Raw genomic sequence first — 21,839 nt, 5'->3', positions numbered from 1 at the left:
TCCCATGTGGGCGATTGATGAGTAGGCCATGATTTTTCAGAGTTGTGTTTGGTTTAATCCACCTCAACCTCCGATTAGAATAGAAAGTATTGATAGGGCTAATATTAGATTCAGACTGATTGATGGTGAAATTTGATATAGGATTGACAGGGGTGCAAGCTTTTGTCATGTTAGTAGGATTAGGCCTGCTGTTAAGGGGATGCCTTGTACTATGCCGGGCACTCAAAAGTGAAAGGGGGATAGTTCTACTTTAATAGCTAGTGCTATTGTTATTATTATGGATGCTGTTGGGTTGAATAGTTTTGTGATGGTTCATTGGCCGGAATGCAACAGGTTAATGATGATTGCTATTAGAAGTAATGTGGATGCGGTGGCCTGTGTTAGAAAATATTTAGTGGAGGCTTCCATGGCTCATGGATTAAAGTTTTTTTTATTATAATAGAGATGATGGCTATTATATTTATTTCAAACCCAATTCAGGCTAGCAGTCAGTGAGAGCTGGTAATTACGATTGTAGTTACTAAAATGACAGTTGTTAGGATGATAATAAAGATAATGGGATTTATTAGTATGGGAAGGATATAAGCCAACATTTTCGGGGTATGGGCCCGAGAGCTTGTTTAGCTGACCTAACTGTAGTATGTAGTGTAATGTGGTAGCACGGAGAATTTTGAATTCTTAAGGGTAGGTTCAATTCCTATGATTCTAGAAATAAGAGGGTTTGAACCTCTATTATTTACTCTATCAAAGTAACTCTTTTATCAGACATATTTCTTATGTTTGTGGAGGGATGCTTGCTGTTATGACGGATAGTGACACATGTCGTATACATAGGGCTAGTGTTAGAGGTAGGAAGTTTTTTCAGAGTAAGTGTATTAGTTGGTCACATCAAAATCGAGGGTAGGACGCTCGCATCCTTCGCATAGGAAGGATGTTGTTGGTAGCAGTGTCTTAATAATGAAGTGAATTGTGTATAGTTCTGGTGTGCAGGGGTTGTGGAATGCTCCTAGGAATAGAATTGTTGTGAATATATTTATTATAATGATGTTGGCATATTCTGCTAAGAAGAATACGGCGAAGGGGTCTGCCGCGTACTCTACGTTGAAGCCGGATACGAGTTCGGATTCCCCTTATGTCAAATCAAAGGGGGCTCGGTTGGTTTCTGCTAGGGTAGAAATAAATCATATTATGGCCAGTGGTCATGATGGGAAGACTAGTCATAGTTGTTCTTGTGTTGTGGTCAGGGTTGACGGGGTGAAGTATCCGTTTATTAAGAGTACTGATAGGAGGATGATTGCTAGTGCTACTTCGTATGAGATTGTTTGTGCCGCTGCTCGTAGGGCTCCAGTTAACGCGTAGTTTGAGTTGGAGGCCCGGCCAGATCATAGAATGGCGTATACAGCTAGACTTGATATTGCTAGTATGAATACTACTCCTAGGTTTATGTTGATGAGGGGGTATGGTACTGGTAGAGGGATTCATATTGTGAGGGCTAGGGTTGGGGGTAAGACGGGTACGATGATAAATATGGAGGTGGAAGATGTGGCTGGTCGTAGGGGTTCCTTAGTGAATAGTTTGATTGTATCAGTGAAGGGTTGGAGTAGGCCATGGGGGCCTACAGCGTTTGCTGCATTTCGGAGTTGGATGTAGCCCAGGATTTTACATTCTACTAGTGTCAGGAATGCTACAGCTAGGAGCATAGGAATGATCAGCATTAAAATGTTAATTATGAACATTTTGTTGGGGAGAGGGTTTGAACCTCTGAGTATAAAGGTTTAAGTTTTACGCAATTACCAGGCTCTGCCACCCCAACAAAACCCTGGTGTTGGGTGATTAGTTTGTGCTTGCTTATTAAGTTGAGATTAGATCATGAATTGTTTTGAAGGCGCTTACTTAAAATGGGCCTTATTTCTCTTGTCCTTTCGTACTGGGAGAAATGCGTAATAGATAGAAACCGACCTGGATTGCTCCAGTCTGAACTCAGGTCGCCTAGGACTTTAATTGTCGAACAAACGAACCCTTACTAGCAGTTACGCCATTAGGATGTCCTGATCCAACATCGAGGTCATAAACCCTATTGTCGATATGGACTCTAGAATAGGATTGCGCTGTTATCCCTAGGGTACCTTGTTCCATTGATCAGTTTTTTGGATCAATAAGTGATATTATACTTTGGCTAGTAGGTCTAGGCTTTAATCACTCGGAGGGTTTTTTGTGCTCGGAGGTCACCGAAATTGTCAACCCCTGTGAAATTTTGTTATTCCTTGGTGGTTTAAGATTATGGTTTTGGGGTTGATTAATTGAAGCTCCGTAGGGTCTTCTCGTCTTATTTTGTTATCCCCGCCTCTTCACGGGGAGGTCAATTTCACTGATTAAAAGTAAGAGACAGTAAAACCCTTGTGTGGCCATTCATACAAGTCCTTATTTAGAGAACAAATGATTATGCTACCTTTGCACGGTCAGGATACCACGGCCATTTAACGATTGTCACTGGGCAGGTGGTGCCTCTAATACTGGTGATGCTAGAGGTGATGTTTTGGTAAACAGGTGGGGTTTGTGTTTGCCGAATTCCTTTTACTTTTTTTAATCTTTCCTTAAGTGCATGCCTGTATTGGGTTAACAGTGTTTTTAATAAACAGTTTAGTGTTGGATTATATTTAGTTACTGTTAATTATCAGTATATTATTTGTTGCTGATGTAAGCTTGTGCAAGGAGAAATATTTCTTGTTACTCATGTTAACAGTATTGCTTCTATAGTCTTATAGATTAGTCCAGTATAAGGCTAGGAGATGATTTACTTAGTATTGGAATTGAAATGTGTTTTGTCGTTGAGCTTGAACGCTTTCTTAATTGGTGGCTGCTTTTAGGCCAACTATGGTATTGTTTGCTTTTACTCTCTAGTCAAGGTTGTATCCTTTTCTAAAAAGCTGTACCTTTTTAGACTAACGTTTAAATATACGTTGAAGCTTATTGTGGTTTTTAGTATTATTTAACGTTGAACTGAAATTCTTTTCCTGGACAACCAGCTATCATCAGACTCGTTAGGCTCGTCACCTCTACTTATAAATCTTCTCACTATTTTGCCACATAGATGAGTTTGTTCTAGTAACTGTTCATAAGTAGCTTGTCCGGTTTCGGGTATTTTAGCTTAAGTTCTCTTTGTTAAATTGTTCCTAGTTAAGACATTATGCAAAATGTACAAGGGATAAGCTTTGCTTTTTATTACTTTTAATATTTCTTTCATCATTCCCTTATGGTACTTTCTCTATAGCACCATCAGTGTTTCAATTTCTATCTCCTGTACTTTAGATGTCTGGTGAATGTTTTATTTGACTAGCTTGTGTTAGTATGGTGGGAAAGGTGTGGGCTAAGTTTAGTTCAAGACATACCTAGATCATGAAATCTTCTAGGTGTAAGCTAGGTGTTTTATTTAAGCTATGTCTTGTTTTATCCAAACACACTTTCCAGTATGCTTACCTTGTTACGACTTATCTCCTCTCATATACTTGTTTAGCATGTGTTGGTGGATTGTGGCTTTGTCATGGAACCTGAGGAAGGTGACGGGCGGTGTGTGCACGCTTCATGGCCTTATTCAATTAAGCGCTCTACTCTTAATTTACTGCTAAATCCTCCTTTAGTTTTTAGGTTTCATAAAAACTTTAGTGTGGGTAAAGGGTGTTCTTGGTGTAGAAAATGTAGCCCATTTCTTCCCACCCCATAGGTTACACCTTGACCTAAAGTTTTTATGTGTCATAATTATGCTTACTTTTGCTTCTTTTTAGGGTTTGCTGAAGATGGAGGTATATAGACTGGAGTAGCAAGGGTTGGTGAGGTTTATTAGGGTTTATCGATGATAGAACAGGCTCCTCTAGAGGGGTGTGAAGCCCCGCCAGGTCCTTTGAGTTTTAAGCTGTTGCCAGTAGTACTCTGGCGAGTAGTCTAGTTCTTATGATTATTTGGGTTTAGGGCTAAGCATAGTGGGGTATCTAATCCCAGTTTGGGTCTTAGCTATCGTGTGATCAGAATATATTAAAGTCACTTTTGTCGTTTATTTTTGTTTTAATTATGGCTTTTTACAGCTTAATTAAGGTTTAACTTTATCTTGTGTGGTTCTTCAACACGCTTTACCCTGTAGTTCTATTAATTCGGGTCAATCGTAGAACCCCGGTGGCTGGCACGAAATTCACCAACCCTAGTTAATACGACTTTTGGCTTATGGCTTAATTTTATCACTGCTGTCTCCCGTGGGGGTGTGGTCAAGCAGGGTGTTGTGAGCTGCTGGTGTGGCGTGCTTGAGACCTGCTGCTTTTAATCTTAGTGACTTAGAGGGCATTCGCACTGGGGTGCGGATGCTTGCATGTGTAATTCTATTGAAAACTATAGAAAGGCCGGGACCAAACCTTTATGTTCATGGGACTGGTGAGCCCATCTAGACATTTTCAGTGTCTTGCTTTATGAGATGTTTAAGCTACATTAACTTGCTGCATGTAGGTGAGGTTTGTGTGGTTGTATTATGTGGTTTATGTCAGATTTAGTATTAGATTTTTGATAGGATGGTTGGCGAATCTAGGGGGACGTCTGTCTGTATGGGTGGTGAATGTCTAACTAGCTCATTGGTATGATAGGAGGGGGGGTGAGGTTGATTCATTATGATATATAACTATTTTAAGCCGGGGGGGTGGAATAGTGAAGTGCTATGTCCTGTAACCATTAACTGACTGCACAACGTAGGTTGCTGTAGCCAAATAACAAATACATACAAGTCCAGCTACAATTTGCTTGACTGTGTTAAGACCTTTTAAGGTCATTAGCTGAGTCCAAGCAATTTCCCCCCCAAAAGTAAAAGATACCAAATGTATGAAACCGCAGTTATGTGTGAGCATGGGCTGATGAGTCACTAACCCATCGAGGTGTCTTATTTAAGGGGAAAGAGTGGGCGATTTTGGATGAGATGGCCCTGAAGTAAGAACCAGATTGTCTGATAAAGTTCACCAATAGAAATCCCCACAAGCTATGGGCCCGGAGCGAGGAGAGGGACACCTGCTGAGCGCGTTGATGGTTTCACGTGGCCTGGTGATCAAGCTCGTGGTCTAACGGACAGGGTTACCAAACATGTTGGTTTAAACTGATTTAACTCAATGTACTACGTACGATCGATAATATAAATGTACTATGTAATATTAATGATAGAATGGACATGTTCATTAGGCATGGGGTAAATAATGTAATACATGATTATACATACGATGTACATATATACATACGTGGGAAGAAGACAGTTATGTGGTGGTGACAAATATGTATGGTACACATAGCATGTATGTAGTAGAATGAATTATTTTTAGTACTGACGTAGTACTGTAGTTTTATGAATGTCTTATAATATACTTTTTTCAGGGAATAGTTTATATAGAATTTCAGCTTTGGGTGCTGGCGGTGAAGTTTAGTGCTTCTTCCTTGAGTCTTGGGGAGATATGCTGTTCTCCTTTTCCGGTTTACAAGACCAGGGTATTGTGTTATACTACAAAGGCTCTTCATTTTAGAAACTTGTTTTCAATGAGACTAATTACTGGTATTAACACTAGGATTAAAAGAAAGTATACAATGGGTGCAAGTTGTCCAATAATTATGTATGGGTGTTCCACGGGCTGTCCTCCGATCCATGTTAGTGTTAGTAAATCTGCCACTAGTACTCAAAATAAGAATCGGCTGAAGGGCCGAAATATCATGCTTCGTTGTTTGGATGTGTGGAGTATTGGAATAAATGCCAGGACTAGGATTGAGAGCAGCAGGGCCAGGACTCCTCCTAGCTTGTTGGGGATTGATCATAGAATTGCATACATGAATAGAAAATATCATTTTGGCTTGATATGTGGTGGTGTGCTGAGTGGGTTTGCTGGGGTGTAGTTGTCGGGGTCTCCTAGCAGGTCAGGTGAGAATAGGACTAAAATTAGTGAAGCTAAGATTAATAGTAAGGCGCCCAGGATAGCCTTCATTGTATAGTAAGGGTGGAATGGGATTTTGTCTATATCGGCTGGGATTCCTGTGGGGTTGTTGGATCCTGTTTCGTGAACGAATAATAGGTGGACGGCTGTGATGATGAAAGGGAGAATGAAGTGGAAGGTGAAGAATTGTGTTAGTGTTGTCTACAGAAAAGCCACCTTAGATCCATTCAGCGAGGGTAGTGCCGATATATGGGATTGCTGAGAGTAGGTTTGTGATGACAGTTGCACCTGATGATATTTGTCCTCAAGGTAGGACGTAGCCTATGAATTTGGTGGCTATGACTATAAGTAGTAGGATAATTCCAACATTTCATGTTTCCTGAAAGGTGTAGGATCCATAGTATAGACCGCATCCTACGTGGACAAAAGGGCAGATAAAAAATATGGAAGCTCCATTTGCGTGTATATATCGAATGATTCAGCCATAGTTGATGCCTCAGCAAATATGTTACTGATGAGAAGTCAGTTGTTCTGTCTGGTGTGTAGTGTATTGCTAGAAATAGGCCTGTTAGGATTTGTAGGATTAGGCAGATACCTAGTAAGGAACCGAAATTTCATCATGATGAGATATTTGATGGGGTAGGGAGGTCGATGAATGTGTTGTTGAGGATTTTTATCAGTGGGTGGGTTTTTCGGGTGTTGGTCATTGGTGTTCTTACAGCTGAATGACAACGAAGATTTTTCATGTCATTGGTCATGGTTGGAGTCTATGTGAGAATAATGATGACATATATTGTATTCATTTTAAGTATTATTTTTGTGATTAGTTTTGCGGGGGTTTCTTCAAAACCTTCGCCTATTTATGGGGGTTGAGGGTTGATTGTGGGTGGTTTTGGTGGTTCATTTTTGGGTCTGATAGTATTTTTGATCTATTTTGGGGGGATATGGGTTGTGTTTGGTTGTACAATGGCTATAGCCACTGAACAGTATCCTGAGGTTTGGGTTTCTAATAAGGTTGTACTGGGGGCATTTCTTTTAGGGTTGATAGTAGAGTTTTTAATGGTATATTGTATTTTGAAGGATGAGGATGTGGAAATTGTGTTTAAATTTAATGGGTTGGGGGATTGGGTTATTTACAACGCTGGTGACTCTGGGTTTTTTAGTGAGGCTGTGGGGATTGCGGCGTTATACAGCTGTGGTACTTGGTTGGTGATTGTTACTGGTTGGTCGTTATTTATTGGTGGTGTGGTTATTATGGCGATTACTCGGGGTAATTAAATTAGGAGTATATGGAGGGTGATGGTAATGAGAAATGATAGAAAGTATAGTTTAATAAGGCCTTTTTGGTTTGAGATTAGTGTGGAGGATTTTAGTTGAATGAAGGCTGCAGTCTTTGGTAGGACAGTTTCTAGTCAGATCAAGTCTAGTAAGGAGGTTGCTAAGCTTTGGCTTATTAATAGGTTTAGATGGGGAGGTAGGCGGTGTATGATGGTGGGGAAATACCCTAGGAGAGTGGAGAATTTAGAGGAGTTTGAGGGCTGAGTATATTTTAAGTTTTGTGTGTTAAGATTGATTTTGAGTGCTAGTACGAAGCCCATAGCTGTTACAATAAGGGCAGTTAGGTTTTTGTTTTTTTTTTTTTTTTTTGCGGTACGCAGGCCTCTCACTGCCGCGGCCTCTCCCGTTGCGGAGCACAGGCTCCGGACGCGTTAAGCCCAGCGCCCACGGCCCACGGGCCCAGCCTCTCTACTGCATGCGGGATCCTCCCGGACCGGGCCACAAACCCGCCTCCCCTGCATCGGCAGGCGGACCCCCAACCACTGCACCACCAGGGAAGCCCAAGGGCAGTTAGTTTTAAGTGCAAAGGTATAGTTATTAGGGGGATGGTTGTTGGAGGGATGTTGTTGGAGATGACGAAGCCAGAAAAAATACTGCCGATTAACAGGCGTTTGATGGGGTTAACTAAGACGGGGTTGTTTTCATTGATAGGAGCTGAAGGAGAGAAGCGGGGCTGTCCCAGTAGTGTGAAGAAGATATTGCGAGTGCTACAGATGGCTGTGAGGGAGGTAGCGGTTAGTGATTAACAGGGCTCAGGCGTTGGTAGAATACGTGGTGGTGGTTTCGATAATTAGGTCTTTAGAGTAAAAACCGGTGAGGAAAGGTATTCCCGTTAGCGCTAGACATCCAATGATAACGGCTGTTGCAGTGATGGGTAAGGTCTTGAATAAGCCTCCCATTGTTAGAATGTCCTGCTCGTTGTTTAGGTTGTGAATAATGGATCCAGAGCACATTAATAGTATGGTTTTAAAGAAAGCATGTGTGCAAATATGTAAAAATGCTAGATGAGGTTGGTTAATACCGATTGTTACTACCATTAGACCTAATTGGCTTGAGGTAGAGAAGGCAATAATTTTTTAATGTCATTTTGGGTGAGAGCACATATGGCTGTGAATAGGGTGGTAAGGGCTCCTAGGCAAAACGTTATTGTTTGAATGAGTTTGTTGTTTTCTGTTAAAGGGTAAAATCGGATAAATAGGAAAATTCCCGCTACAACTATTGTGCTTGAGTGGAGTAGGGCCAAGACTGGGGTCAGACCTTCCATTGCTGAGGGGAGTCAGGGGTGAAGTCCAAATTGGGCTGATTTTCCGGCTGCGGCTAGTAGGAGTCCTGTGAGGGGGAGGTTTAAAGGGCTCAGGTCGAGTATGAAAATTTGTTGTAGGTCTCATGCATTTATGTTGGATAAAAATCATGCCATTGATATAATGAATCCGGTATCTCCTATGCGGTTATATAAGATTGCTTGAAGAGCAGCTGCGTTTGCGTCTGTTCGTCCATGTCATCATCCGATGAGCAGGAAGGATATGATTCCTACCCCTTCTCATCCAATAAAAAGTTGGAAGAGGTTGTTGGCTGTAACAAGGATTAGTATGGTGATGAAGAAGAGTAGATACTTGAAGAACTGGTTGATGTAAGGACCTGAATGTATATATCATATTGAGAATTCTATGATAGATCATGTGATAAACAATGCCACTGGTATGGATATAATTGAGAAATAACCTATTTTGAAGCTAAGTGTCAACTTAAGTGTTTGGACAGTAATTCAGTGTCAGTTTGAAATGAGTATTTCTTGGCCTGTGTGAAGGAATATTATTGTTGGGATTAGACTGGTAATGAAAGCACATAAGATGGTATTTTTTACATATGATAGATATTTATCATTTTTGTAGAAGTTTGTGCTAGTTATCATGATTGGAATAATTAGTACTAGTAGTGTGATTAGGCAAAAGAAGGGAATAGGTTAATTACTTTTATTTGGAGTTGCACCAGTTTTTTGGTTCTTAAGACCAATGGATAGCTACCATCCTTTAAAAGTTTGAAAAAGCCATACTATTAGGTATGGGGGCATGAATTAGCAGTTCCTGCAATGCTTTCTCGGTAAATAAGAAGTCTTAGTCTTCTGTTGCTAGATCCACAATCTAGTGTTTTTTTATAAACTATATTTACAGTATAGGGGGCCCAAGATGATTTTAGGGTTTAGTGACAGGAGTAGAAGTGAGGATATGGAGAGCTGTAAGAGCGTGTTCTCGTGTGAAGGAAGGTATAATATTATCAATATGGTGTGTACGTTTGGCCGCATTGTGTTGTGATTAGTATATACATGGAGTATAGGACTGTAATTACAATATTGGTTCCTATTAGGATAATAATGAGATTTGACCATGAGAAAGTTGATATAACTACGAACAGTTCTCCGATTAGATTAATAGTTGGGGGTAGGCCAGGTTTGTTAGGCTTGCTAATAGTCATCAAGTGGTTATTAGTGGGAGGAGAATTTGCAGGCCTCGGGCTAAGATTATAGTTCGGCTGTGGGTTCGCTCGTAATTTGAGTTTGCTAGGCAAAATAATATAGACGACGTGAGGCCGTGAGCAATTATTAGGGCGGTAGCCCCTTTGTAACTTCAAGGGGTTTGAATGAGGATAGCTGCAATAACGAGTGCTATATGGCTGACTGAGGAGTAGGCAGTGAGGGATTTTAGGTCTGTTTGACGTGGACAAATAGAGCTAGTTATGATTATTCCCCATAAGGAAAGCATAAGGAAAGGGTATGCTATGTATTCTGTTAGGGGATTGAGTATTGATGTGACTCGTAGCATGCCATAGCCCCTGAGCTTTAGTAGTACGGCTGCAAGGACTATGGAGCCTGCGATGGGGGCTTCTACATGTGCTTTGGGTAGTCAAAGGTGGAGGCCGTAGAGAGGCATTTTTACTATAAAGGTTATTATGCAGGCCAATCATATCAAGATGTTGGATCAGGAGTTGGATAGTGATTGGGTCCAATATTGAAGTACTAGGACATTTAGGGAGCCTATGATGTTTTGTACGTATGTTAATGCCACTAGCAATGGGAGGGACCCAATTAATGTGTAGAATAGAAAGTAAACCCCTGCCTTCAGTCGTTCTGTTTGGTTATCCCAGCGGATAATGATAATAAGGGTAGGGACTAGCGTGGCTTCAAATATAATGTAAAATAGGATTAGCTCTGTGGCAGTGAATTCTGATTAGAAGTGTCTGTAACATGATTAGTATTGTGATGTACAGTTTTTTCCAGATGAGTGATTCTTTGAGTAAGTGGGATTGGCTGGCTATTAATATTAGTGGGAGGAGTCATATTAGGATTAGTAATGATGCAGAGAGGGAGTCAGAGAAGAATATTAATGAGTAGTTGAGGCTGTTGTCATTGAATTGGTTAAGAAGAAGTAGGCTTGTAAGGCTAATTAATAGGCTGTGGGTTGTGGAGGTAATTCAGATTATGTTGCTTTTTGATAGCCAGTTTAGAGGTATTAATATGATTGTGGGGATAATAAATTTTAGCATTGGAGAAGGTTGAGGTTTTGTACCTAATCGGTCCCACATGTGTTTGATACTATTACTAACAGGGCTAATCCGAGGGCTGCTTTGCAGGCCGCCAGTACCAGTAGGATGATTGGTATTATGCTGGCTAAGGTGGAATGTGAGTTTAAGATTGTCAGGGCTGCTAGGATAAATGGTGATAGTATCATGCCCTCCAGGCAAAGTAGTGAGGATATTAGGTGGGACCGGTATATTAGTAACCCTACAAGGGATATAGTGAAAGCTATAATAATGTTTAGATGTACTAGGGACACTTGGTAGTTATGAGTTTAGCCGTAATCTAAGGAGTCGAAATCACTGTTTTATTTTAAACTAAATACCATATTCAGCTCATTCCAACCCCTTTTGAGTTCATTCGTAGGCCAGGCTAATTGCTATTAATGAAATTAAAAATAAGGCTATGATAAGTATTGTTTTTAGGTGGCTTGGGTTGCTCTGGGGAGGGGTAGTAGGAGGGCAATTTCTAGGTCAAAAAGAAGGAAAGTGATTGCTACTAGGAAAAATTTTATGGAAAGGGTAAGCAGGCGGATCCTATAGGGTCAAATCCGCATTCGTAGGGACTTGTCTTTTCTGCGTAGGGTTTAGTTGAGGAAGTCAGAAGGCGATAAGTAGGAGTAATGAGGCTAGTATTGTGTCTGTTAATAAGGTCAGTATTAGGTTTATTGTTCTTTTTCGGGGTGTACTGAAACTAGCAGATTGGAAGTCAGTTGTACTAATTAATACTAAAAGGACTCTGAGCCTCATCAATAGGTAGATACGTAAAGAAATAGTCATACAACATCTACAGAATGTCAGCATCAAGCAGCAGCTTCGAAGCCGAAGTGGTGGGTGGATGTGAAGTGGAATTTTAGTTGGCGTAGGAAACAAACAATAAGAAAAGTAGATCCAATAATTACCTGCAGTCCGTGGAATCCTGTGCTTCGAACAAAGTTGATCTATAGACTCCATCTGAGATTGTAAAGGGGGCTTCGTAATACTCTGACGTTTCTAGGAGTGTAAAGTAAACACCGAGGGCAATTATAATAAAAAGGGCTTGGAGTATGTGCTTGTGATTTCCTTCTATAAGCCTATGATGGGCTCAGGTAATGGATACACCAGAGGCTAATAGCACAGAAGTGTTAAGGAGTGGTACTTCTAGGGGGTTTAAGGGGTGAGTGCCTGTTGGTGGCCAGCATCCACCTAGTTCAGGAGTGGGGGGTGAGGCTTGAGTGGTAGAAGGCTCAAAAAAAGCTGGTAAAAAGTAGGACTTCTGAGACGATAAATAAGATTATTCCGTATCGAAGTCCCTTTTGGACGGTTGGTGTGTGGTGGCCTTGGAAAGTGCTTTCTCGAATGACGTCTTGTCATCATTGATATACTGTTAGAATATTAGTTAGTAGGCCCAGTATTAGAAGAACTATTGAGTTGAAGTGGAATCACATGATTAGGCCTCATGTTACGAGAAGTGCTGAAAGAGCTCCTGTGAGGGGTCAGAGACTGGGGTTTACTATGTGATACGTGTGGGTTTGGTGGGTCATTATGTGTTGTCGTGCAGGTATAAGCTTACTAAGAGGGTAAATACATGGGCTTGAATTATAGCGACAGCAAATTCAAGGATGGTGAGTAGGGTGAGAACAGTAAAGGTAATAAGAGCTGTGAATGTGCTGGTGCTTACTAGCACGAGGGTCGTCTCCCCGATTAGGTGTATTAGTAAGTGGCCTGCCGTAATACTGGCTGTTAGTCGTACTGCCAGTGCTACTGGCTGGCTGAATAGGCTAATGGTTTCGATAATTACTAGCATAGGGATGAGGAAAGTGGGTGAGCCTTGTGGTAAGAAGTGGGCTGGGGATGCTTTTGTTTTATTACGGAGGCCCGTAATGATGGCACTGGCTCATAGAGGGATGGCTATTCCTATATTTACTGGGAGCTGTGTGGTGGGTATAAATGAGTGGGGTAATAGTCCGAGGAGATTGGTTGAGCCGATAACTAGAATGAGTGATATTAGTATTAGCGATCAGGTTTGTCCTTTATGATTATGAATACCTATTATTTGCTTTGATGTGAGTTGACTTAATCACTGTTGAAGGGAGATTATGCGATCATTAATTAGTCGTTTTGATGTTGGGGATAGAATACTTGGGAATATAACGATCAGGATGACTACAGGGATGCCTGTTACTGGGGTTACGAAAGGGGCAAATAGAGTTTCGTTCATACCGTTTCTCAAGGGGCGTGTTGTTTTTGTATTTTAGTGAGTGTTGATTTTGGGTTGGGGTAGTAGATGTGCTTTGAGATTTTTAGTTGAAATATAATAAATAGTGTTAGAAATATAGATGAAATAGTAACAAATGTTGTTATATCTAGTTGTGGCATGTCATCAAGGAGAACTTTGGCTCTCAATTTTTAACTTAAAAGGTTAACGCTAATCTAGCTTCTTAATGAGTTTATAGTGTAGATGCTGATCATTTCTTGAAGTATTTTAGGGGCACTAGTTCAAGAACAATTGGCATGAAGCTGTGGTTTGACCCACAGATCTCTGAACACTGTCCGTAGAACAAGCCTGGTCATGTTGATATTAGGGTTGTTTGGTGTAGGTGCCCTGGGATGGCGTCTGTCTTTAGGCCCAAGGAGGGTATGGCTCATGAGTGTAGTACGTCTTCGGAGGAAATTAGTACTCGGATTGTTATCTCTATAGGTAAAATTACTCGGTATCTACTCCTAGTAGTCGTAGTTCTCCTGGTTTTAGGTCTGGTGTTGGGATTATATAGGAATCAAAGTTTAGGTCTTTGTAGTCAGTGTATTCATAGCTTCAGTATCATTCATGGCCTATAGTTTTTACAGTAAGAGATGGGCTGTTGATTTCATCTACCATATAAAGAGTTCGTAATGATGGCAGGGCGATTAAGATTAAGATAATGGCCGGCAGGATAGTCCAAATAGTCTCCACCTCTTGGGCATCTGTTGTGCTAGTACGTGTTAGCTTAGTTGTAAGTATTAGTGTAATGATATAGAGGACTAAGGAGCTAATTAGGAAAACAATTATTCGTGTGTGGTCGTGAAAATGTAGCAGTTCTTCTATGATGGGTGATGTTGCATCTTGAAAACCTAGTTGGAAGGGGTATGCCATAGAGATATACAGTATTTTCACTTGTGACTTAACTTCGACAAAGTTATATAAAATTTTACTAATACCTAGTTCATGAAGAAAGACATAGTGGCTATGATGTGGGCTTGAAACCGATAAGAGAGGGTTTGATTCCTTCCTTTCTTGACTATTTTAGATTAATGTAGGTTGGTTCTTCGAATGTATGATATGGTGGAGGACATCCATTTAGTCATTCTAAATTTGTGATAGTAAGCTCTACTGCTAATACTTCTCGTTTGGATGTGAATGCTTCTCCGATAATGAAGACTCAGTATGACCGCTGTTAATGAGATGAATGAGCCTGTTGATGAGATGGTATTCCATGTTGTACAGGTGTCTGGATAGTCAGAGTTTCATCGAGGCATGCCAGATTAGCCTAGGAAATGTTGTGGGAAGAAGGTTATGTTGACATCCACGAATATGATCACAAAGTGAATTTTTGCTCATGTCAAGTTGAGTGTATACCCTGAGAATAGGGGAAATCAGTGTACAAATCCTCCTATGATAGCAAAAACAGCTCCCATTGAGAGCACATAGTGAAAGTGTGCGACTACATAGTAGGCATCATGAAGTACAGTGTCTAATGATGAATTAGCTAGGACAATACCTGTGAGTCCGCCGACTGTGAAAAGGAAAATGAAACCCAAGGCTCACATCAGGGCCGGTGATCATTGAATATTGCCTCTGTGGAATGTTGCCGATCAGCTAAATACTTTTACCCCTGTAGGGATGGCAATAATTATAGTAGCTGATGTAAAGTATGCTCGCGTATCGATGTCCATACCTACTGTGAATATGTGATGGGCCTATGCAATAAAACCTAAGAACCCAATTGATATTATAGCTCATATCATACCCATATATCCGAAAGGCTCTTTTTTTCCTGAGTAGTAAGGTGCAATGTGTGAGATCATTCCAAACCCAGGTAGGGTGATGGTGGCCTTGTAGAATGAGTGTGAGTGTTCCTTCTCTGCTATATTTTGGAAGAGTTTGAGAAGGATAGGTGTTAGCTTTTCTCTAAATGTTTGATAGAATTCACCTGTGAAGCCATCTGGTCCTGGGCTTTTGTTTGCTGGAAGATTTTTAATCACAGTTTCAATTTCAGTGCTTGTGATTGGTCTGCTCATATTTTCTATTTCTTCCTGGTTCAGTCTCGGAAGGTTGTGCATTTCTAAGAATTTGTCCATTTCTTGCAGGTTGTCCATTTTATTGGCATAGAGTTGCTTGTAGTAATCTCTCATGATCCTTTGTATTTCTGCAGTGTCAGTTGTTACTTCTCCTTTTTCATTTTTAATTGTATTGATTTGGGTCTTCTCCCTTTTTTTCTTGATGAGTCTGGCTTATCAGTTTTGTTTATCGTCTCAAAGAACCAGCTTTTAGTTTTATTGATCTTTGCTATTGTCTGCTTTCCTTTCTAAACGATTCACTTAAAAAAAGTTTATTTATTTATTTATTTTTGGCTGCATTGGGTCTTGCTGCACGCAGGCTTTCTCTAGTTGCAGCAAACGGGGGCTACTCTTCATTGAGGTGCGTGGGCTTCTCACTGTGATGGCTTCTCGTGTTGTGGAGCATGGGCTCTAGGTGCGCGGGCTTCAGTCGCTGTGGCACGCAGGCTCAGTAGTTGTGACTCGCGGGCTCTAGAGTGCAGGCTCAGTAGTTGTGGTGCATGGGCTTAGTCGCTCTGCGGCATGTGGGATCTTCCTGGACCAGGGCTCGAACCCGTGTCCCCTCCATTGGCAGGTGGATTGTTAACCACTGCACCACCAGGGAAGTCCCTGAATGATTCGCGCTTTTTTTTTTTCAAACTTTTTTTTTTTTTTTTTTTTTTTTTTGCGGTATGTGGGCCTCTCACTGCTGTGGCCTCTCCCGCTGCAGAGCACAGGCTCCAGATGTGCAGGCTCAGCGGCCATGGTTCACGGGCCCAGCCGCTCCGCGGCACGTGGGATCCTCCCAGACCGGGGCACGAACCCACGTCCCCTGCATCGGCAGGCGGACTCTCAACCACTGTGCCACCAGGGAAGCCCCCAATGATTCGCTTTTTAGTGCAGGGACTTATTCATCCTCAAATGATACCTGGTAGGAATTCAATGAATATCTGTCAGATGATTAAATAAATGAGCAACAATTTAATTCTGCAGCCACCTTTGCTGGGTAAGACACTTTGGATCTGAAGATTCTGTTGAACACAGGGCACCCTCCAGCTCCTCAGGAAATAGTGGACATGGAACCTTCCCTTGAGGGAGAGAAGGCCTGTTTCTGGGAGCTTTGCAAATGTTTCATGGGAATCCCTCTTTTGGTTCTCTTAAGGACTCTTTTTTGGTTCATCACTCCATATGCCTCATGGACCAAATTACTACATGTTTCTGGTGGTTCAACATGTTCTTGGCCACAGAGGCTGATATGCTGCTACAAACTGAGCCTGGTAGGAACTTAAAAGGAGATACTTCTCATCTGTCCTCTGGCATGCCTTCAGTGAGACTCAGGCATCTGAAGACATCAGACCCAGACACCAAAATGAAATTAACAAGAAGGGGCTCCCATGAGGGGGACTGGGCGCCTCAGATTCAAATGAGCAGTCGATTGAATCCAGTGAAGGCGCTAATGAGCTGTTCTACGCAGCTCTGGCAAACTCACCCTGCACCTATAATTTTCTCTCTGGATATCATTAAAATCAAATGATTCCCTTATTTGGGGTATCCATTTACAGTGTAATTATTTTGGTCTTTTGTAGTGACTTTCGTGGTTAAATTAGGCAATTCTCCTGCCTGTGTAGATAATGTAATGACTTTTTAATCATTTGTTTTCTACCAGCCAAATTGTTTCCATGATCCCATTAGAATTCTTCTGTAGTGATTCCAATGGATTTATTGAACTACTGGTGACAGCCTCACTGATGAACTGCAGGCTGCCTGCCGTTAAATTCAGCCAATGAATATCAAATACCTTCCATTTTCCCAGGAACCCAGAAAAAAATCTAATAATTTTGATCGATGGATATGTTTCCTGACATTCAGCATAGAAATTACAAAGAATACCATATGCTTATGGTAGGTTTTAAAAATATAAATTTTTTTTTATGATTATGAAAGTAATACATTATTATTCTTAAAAAATCCAGAAATAGGGCTTCCCTGGTGGTGCAGTGGTTGAGAATCTGCCTGCTAATGTAGGGTACACGGGTTCGAGCCCTGGTCTGGGAAGATCCCACATGCCACGGAGCAACTGGGCCCGTGAGCTACAATTACTGAGCCTACGCGTCTGGAGCCTATGCTCTGCAACAAGAGAGGCCGCGATAGTGAGAGGCCCGCGCACCGTGATGAAGAGTGGCCCCCGCTTGCCACAACTAGAGAAAGCCCTTGCACAGAAACAAAGACCCAACACAGCCATAAATAAATAAATTTAAATCATATGGGCTTCTAAGAAGACCTCTGCTTAAAAAAAAAAAAAAAATCCAGAAATACCCCAGATACAACAAATACTATAAGAACGCCTGTAATTTCACCATTTACTTAAAACCATTTTGTATTAGATGGTATCTCCCTATAGTTTTTTTTAAAAATCTATTTCTCTTTCCATTATCTATCAATTATCTACATACCTATCTATCTATTCAAAATTGGAGCCATAATTTTTTAACCATATTTTTTTCATTTAATATGCATAAGAATTTTTCCATGTCCCTGAATATTCATTGCAGTTATAATCGTTAATGGTTGTGTGATATTTTAGTGTATACATTTGTTCTCCAAATATTTTCTGAGCTCCTACTCTGAACAAGCAAAGACTTACTGTAATTTATTTAGTCATTGATCTATTGTTTGAACATTGTTTGAACTTTTAAAAATATAAGTCACATCATAGCTCTCTGCTCCAAACATTTCAAGAGCTCCCCATTTTGCTAAGAGTAAAAGCTTACATTCTTATGATGGCCTTTGAGGCCCTTCAAGGTTGCCCCCAACTCTTACCTCTCTGGCTTCATCTCCTATTCTTCTCCCTGCCCAGGCCACACCAGCCCCACTGGACTCCCTACTGTTTTTCTAATTGTCAGACAAGCTGTGCCCCTGGGCCTTTGCACTAGCTGTTCCCTCTGCCTGGAATGCCCAAAGACCCACTACCCAGATTTCTCACCTCCTTAGAATCTTGTGCTCAGGCGTCATCTTCTTAATGAAGCAAACTGTTCCTTTTTGTCTTGCCTCCAGCCACTCCTGATTGCTCTTATCTTGCTCTGCTTTGTCTTTTTTTCTTTCACAGCATCTATTATTTTCTCATGTACTATTATACTTTATTTACTAAGTTTACCATTTATTATCTACTCCTCCCACTGTAATGTAAATTCCGCGAGGGTAGAGATTTTTGTCAATTTTGTTCACCAATGTATTGCAGGTGCCCCAAACACTACTTGGCACATAGTAGGTGCTCAATAAATATTTGTTGCATGAATGTATAAATGTTTTTGCATTTTTGGCTACTTGCGTACAATGCTATATAGAGTCTAAATCTTTGAATCAATCTCTTGTGATTTTCTGAGATTTCATGGAATTACTGAATCAAAGGAACAACTTTTAAGGCTTTCTGATATATGTCATCAAACAGCTTTTTAGAAAACTTGTGCTGATTTACGCTTCCAGCAGAGTATAACTATGTCCATCTCATTGCATTAACACGGGCATTAAGTATTATTTTAAAAATAACTTCGTTAACCTGAGTGCTGAAGAACACTACTCATTTTAAAATTTTATGTTAAAAAATTTTACAACTATTTGACTACTAGTAAGTTTGAAGATTTAAAAATCAGCTTATTAGTTATTGATTTCTTTGGGGGATCACCTGATCACATTCCTTACTGATTTTTTGTAGTGAATATTAAGATTTATTTTCATGTTTATTAGGAATACTTTGTGCACACAAGAGAATATATTTAGAGAAAAAAAAATACTCTTGAACCCACCGCCCAGTTTAAGAAATAGGACATCGTCAGTTCTTTTGAAATCCTAATGTCCCAGTGAATGCCTCCCAGCCCCATTCCTTAACATCTTCACAGAGAAACCATTGCTTTTGTGTGTGTCCCCAGTGGCATATTGTTTAGTTTTGTCTGTTTTGAAAATGGAGTCATACTGCAGTTCAACATTGTGTTTCTAAAATGTTTGATTGCTGGAATCTGGCCGCAGCCTCCACCGCGCCCGCCGCCTCCCGCCGCCTCGGACAGTGGACCCGCGCAAAGTGAGCGAGCCTCGAGCCTTCGTGAAAATGTGCAAGCAGGACCCAAGTGTTCTGCACACCGAGGAAATGTGCTTCCTGAGGGAGTGGGTGGAGAGCATGGGGGAGTAAAATACCACCTGCTGCTCATAAAACTAAATTGGAAGCAAATACCAAGGAAGAAAAAACAGATAGTAAGAAGGTGGAGGAAAACATAAAGACAGATGAACCATCAAGTGAGGAAAGTGATCTAGAAATTGACAATGAAGGTGTGAATGGACCAGACACTGATGCCCCTCCAGAAATGGGAAATGAAAATGTAGAGATAACTGAGGAGATGATGGATCAGGCAAATGATAAAACAGTGGCTGCCGTTGATGCCTTAAATGATGGTGAACTACAGAAAGCCATGACTTGTTCACAGATGCCATCAAGCTAAATCCTCGTTTGGCCATTCTGTATGCCAAGAGAGCAAGTGTCTTTCTCAAATTACAGAAGCCAAATGCTGCCATCCGAGACTGTGACAGAGCTATTGAAGTAAATCCTGATTCAGCTCAGCCATACAAATGGCGAGGGAAAACGCACAGACTTTTGGACCATTGGGAAGAAGCTGCCCATGATCTTGCCCTTGCCTGTAAGCTGGATTGTGTTGAAGACGCTAGTGCAATGCTGAAAGAAGTTCAACCAAGGGCCCAGAAAATTGCTGAACGTCGGAGAAAGTATGAGCGAAAACGTGAAGGGAGAGAGATCAAAGAAAGAGTAGAAAGTGTCAAGAAGGCTCGGGAAGAACATGAGAGAGCCCAGAAGGAGGAAGAAGCCAGATGACAGTCTGGAGCTCAGTATGGCTCTTTTCCAGGTGGTTTCTTGGTGGAATCCTGGTAATTTTCCTGGAGGAATGCCTGGAATGGGGGGGGGGGGGGCATGCCTGGAATGGCAGGAATGCCTGGGCTCCATGAAATTCTTAGTGATCCAGAGGTTCTTGCAGCCATGCAGGATCCAGAAGTTATGGTGGCCTTCCAGGATGTGGCTCAGAACCCAGCAAATATGTCAACATATCAGAGCAACCCGAAGGTTATGAATCTCATCAGTAAGTTGTTGGCCAAATTTGGAGGTCAAGCATAATGCCCTCTGACAAATAAAGCCCCTGCTGAAGGTAAAGCAACTTAGATCACCTAATGGATGTCACAGTAATACAAACCGTGTACCTCTGACCTTCTCATGAAGAAAGCTGGGGTGCCTTGAGGATAATCCCTACCCCTCTGCCCCAAATGCAGCTGAAATATTTTACAGTGGTTTGCCATTAGGGTATTCATTCAGATAATGTCTTCCTACTAGAAATTAAAAACTTTAAACAATTTAAAAAAATAAAGTAAAATTAAATGTGAATTCAGCAACTACAGTTCATTTGCTTTTCCTGCTATATACTATTCTCTTGTGTACATATACCACTGTTTATTTATCTAAGCTCAGTGGGCAGTAGGATTGTTTCTAACTCTTTGGTATGATAAGTGACACTGCTACAAACATTCTTACTCATGAGCGCTGAGACGTTATACACAAAATGTCTGTAGGGTATGTACCTAGGAGTGGCATTTCTGGGTCATTGAGGATGTGTATGTTCAACTTTTCAAGATAATGTGGAACTCCTTTCCAATTTGGTTGTATTAATCTATATTCCTACTAGCAGTGGGTGGGCTTTCCCATCGCTTCACAATTTTTCTAACTCTTAGTACTATGCTGGAGTGGCTGAAAAGTGGTATCTAATTTTGGTTTAAATCTGCATTTACCTTTCAAATGATTATTGGCGATTTACCTTTCCTCTTCTTTTTATGTATATTTAAAGGGTGATAACCACTGTTACCACAGTCATTGACTGGGTACTACATTGTGTGCCAATCCCTGCACATTGCATCATCCACTCACCAACCCTGTGAAGTAGTTACCATCATATTTTGGGGCCCCAGGGAGATTACTATCAGAGTACATATTACAAACTGTATTTCTTCCAAATGATGACCTTCACATCTTTATAACATGTGACTTGAGACCCAAGACTAACCTGTAATCTTGTTAGACTGCAATTTGACAGAAGGTATCTAAGTTCTAAAGTCTGTCCTAGGTCTTCCAGAGATTAAAAAAAAGAACACTAATAGTCGTATGACAGAAAAATTTCTAGAGTTTATCTCCAAGGCCATTTTCTTGTGACCTTAGCAGAAAGGAAAAGGTCAATGGCATCTTTGTCATTATGTCTTGAATGATTTAAGAAATCACATACATGTGAAAGTACCAGCTGGAGCAAGATACATGCCTCCTCTCAGAGGAGTTGTCTCCTGAAGGAACCTATTATTATTTTTTCAATGAATTACTTTTTTTTCTGTTGGATTTCCAAAGGGGAGTTGGCTGGTTCCAAAATCGAGTCTGGAATTTTAGAAAAAGGGAATGTTGTTATTGTTTCTTTTGAACTAATCAATCCAATAAGCATCTATTTTGAATCTGCTTTCTATAAGACCCTAAGACACAGAGATGTTTGAAAGAACAAGAGGATATCATTCCCATTTCCACTCTGTTTCCTATTAAGTTGGAAGGTTTCAAACTCTCAGAAATAGAATTCATTCATTTTTATTTATTTTCTGTCATGTATGTGTACCCCTGGTGTGTGA

At 40.9% G+C, this 21,839-nt stretch overlaps 1 pseudogene across 1 annotated transcript; it reads left to right on the top strand.

The window, feature by feature from the left end:
- Positions 1–1,518: 1,518 nt before the first annotated feature.
- Positions 1,519–20,301, top strand: LOC307194386 (hsc70-interacting protein-like; annotated as a pseudogene). Its single transcript has 7 exons — positions 1,519–1,594; positions 3,783–3,800; positions 6,985–7,215; positions 7,935–8,017; positions 9,455–9,546; positions 10,886–11,038; positions 19,152–20,301. The product of its transcript is annotated as a hsc70-interacting protein-like (transcript).
- Positions 20,302–21,839: the final 1,538 nt, after the last annotated feature.

This window comes from Stenella coeruleoalba, assembly GCF_951394435.1.
Source record: "Stenella coeruleoalba genome assembly, chromosome: 11".
NCBI classification, from domain to species: Eukaryota; Metazoa; Chordata; class Mammalia; order Artiodactyla; family Delphinidae; genus Stenella; species Stenella coeruleoalba.
The sequence above is the reverse complement of the archived record's forward strand: the minus strand, read 5'-3'. Positions and strand labels throughout refer to the sequence as shown.